At 32.8% G+C, this 2702-nt stretch overlaps 1 long non-coding RNA gene across 1 annotated transcript in view; it reads left to right on the top strand.

Annotated features, from left to right (window-relative positions):
- LOC106110517 overlaps nt 1-2397 on the top strand; it is a 15117-nt gene extending 12720 nt beyond the window's left edge. The window contains exon 3 of the long non-coding RNA XR_001226097.1: nt 2254-2397. This is a non-coding gene — a long non-coding RNA (uncharacterized LOC106110517). The remainder of the gene's footprint in view (nt 1-2253) is intronic.
- The last annotated feature ends 305 nt before the right edge of the window (nt 2398-2702 follow it).

Genomic DNA, 2702 nt, shown 5'->3' with positions numbered 1-2702 from the left:
CGCAAACAGTGTCGCGGACAAAATGTATTCTTAAATCTTCCAAGATTGATAAACCGACGAAAGTTAGAAAGCGAGGATGACTGGTGAGTCAACGCGACGCATTAAACGGGTTAATTGCGTTGTCAACAGTAAGGCAAATATTGAATTGGGTCCAGACAACTTTGACTTTGTCTGCAGTGAAAGTTGCAATGGACTAGCTGACTTTAAGCCATCTTTGAATCTACCATTCGATGAATGAATGATGATAATTCAAACACATTAATCGCCGGTTTCCCAGCTACTTTTAACTATTCGTTACATTATTTGGTTCGATAATTTCATTAAATGCGTTTGGGAACCACGTAATTTGAGTTTTACTCCGTTAAAATACAAGTAAACCTAACACTAATAACTAGGTAATGATAAAATAAACGGAAACTTCAGAAACCCAGCATTAGTCAGCTAACTATCGTGACACTTACTGTAAACATAGATAATAACCAAAGATCTATCTAACAAAAGTATGTTTATAAAAACTCATTAGACTTCATAACAGAATAAATAATATAAGTTACCTTTCATAATTCACAGAATTATAAATAAAACATTTATGTTATAGCAATCTCTAACATTAATTCATAAATATTAAATCTAAATTCTAGTCATATAACTTCGTTATAAATTGCTTGGAAGCATTTTGATAGCAAAACACACAATGTGCACAGTTTGCACTATTCCGTTAATTTCCCACGGGCTCTCTTGTATATTTAACACTCCTGCGTTGCGAAATGTATTATATCATTTAGAATACAAAAGTCTTTATAAACAACTAGCTGTTCCCGTGCGGCTTCATCCGCAGGTAATTATAAAAACTTCATTTTATCGTTAACATTTGTCAATTTATCAATTGCAAACGTCAAAATGGCATGACATTATGGGAATCCATGGCATTCTTGCTTCCTTGATGTTGGTAGCATCATGGTCTCTTTCCCACATTAGAATTTTTATCCAATTTGTTTACCGAGTAAGTTTAATAGCGTGAAAATATATAGCCTAAAGTTGACGTAAATGTAGGGCTTTTTATTAAAAAAGGATTATTCAAAAATATACTGTAATTGCTGACATCTTAGGCAACAAAGAAGTGTGTGTTTACGCTTTATTATAATAGTATAGATAGCAATAAACTATTTAGACTTTAAAGTATACTATATGCTTTTAACTAATCGTATTAATGTATATATACAATTCTAAAGATCTACAAAGCGGAGTTGTCCTTAGATAGTCCACTGAACCTCCCCACATCCGGTCACTTGTCCCCCAGTAGCAATGGTCACGCGTCACGCACTATGAATTTTCTGCACCTGTCCTAATACCTCATACATTGTTTACTTTGCGTGATGCGTCGTCTCAATGTATCTTGTATTTTTATTTTTAGCGATATCAAAGTATTTTTTACACTGGTTGTTGCTGACAACTTCGCCAGCGTAGAACTTATACCTAATAAAAAAAAGTAACCTATATTACTCAATGAAACTTAAAACTTTAAACTTATTTTTTAATGGTAAAAAAAAAATGATATTGGCCCAGTAGTTTTTAAGTAATTCCAATACATATAAAAATAAAAATCTTTCCTCTTTATAATATTAGTAGATTAGATTTATTTAACTCTTATGTAGCGAGTCTTCGTATTTGCAGCTAAAATTTAGTACGAAAAATGTCGCTGAATAGTCAAAAAAAATCTCCAATCTCTGGCAACACTACCAGGTCAAGGATCTTGGTAACTATTACAGTTGACATCCAACAAAAACTCATTTATAAACATTGACTAGTTGACAGTCACTACTGTATATCTTATTAATTAAGAACAAGAAATTTTAACTATAAAGGATTTATTTAAATGTCTATCGGAAATACAGTAACAAAACTCTACTGTTTCAAACTAATCATGAATTAAACCTTATCCAATAAACTTAAAGTTGTAAATAACGTTACATCTTAATTAACAAGACGATAATCTAATGAGGAAGTGTTAGTCAGCGGGTCAAGTTACCTCGCTTGTAGAGGTCAAGTTGACGTGACATTGACCTCCGCTTGCATCGTCTCTAAGCAACCACCAACCAAACAATAAACCAAGGGTAAAGCACGCAAATATATTCATTGACCATTAGAAAGTTATCGAAGTACGATGTTAAAAGCTTAAAAATACTTAATATCGTTAAAATCTGTACCGAAGTTTAACTATAGTGTTCTAAAACTGGTGTCAAAATAATATAGATCCAATGGAAGTACGTTACTTTCATAAATCTATGGATCAAGTGAACTGGTGGCAAAGAGGGATTAGGAGGAGTCCTGGCAGTGTATCCTCGATATCCTTGGAGGAAGTTGAACCTATCGGCATAAGGAATGGTTGGCTAACCCTTTCAGATCACAAGGTATCCATTTAAATTAAAAAAAAATAGAAATCCAGTACTGGTAGCTTACAAATTACATTATTCAATATTGCAAAGTTACATAGCATATACCTATAAAGTTTACTTAAGTTTAGAGGTAGAAAAGAATTTTTTTTTTTAGTATAACTCGTCTCGTTTATGAGTCTTATATCTATAATAAATATATAATTATTTAACACTAGCTTTCGCCCGCGACTTCGTCCGCGTGGATTAAAAAAAAAACAAAAGTGAGTAGCCTATGTGGTCTTCCAGACTATCCTCTACATCTGTACC

Source organism: Papilio polytes, unplaced genomic scaffold (assembly GCF_000836215.1).
Source record: "Papilio polytes unplaced genomic scaffold, Ppol_1.0 DF820622.1, whole genome shotgun sequence".
Lineage (NCBI taxonomy): Eukaryota > Metazoa > Arthropoda > Insecta > Lepidoptera > Papilionidae > Papilio > Papilio polytes.
The sequence above is the reverse complement of the archived record's forward strand: the minus strand, read 5'-3'. Positions and strand labels throughout refer to the sequence as shown.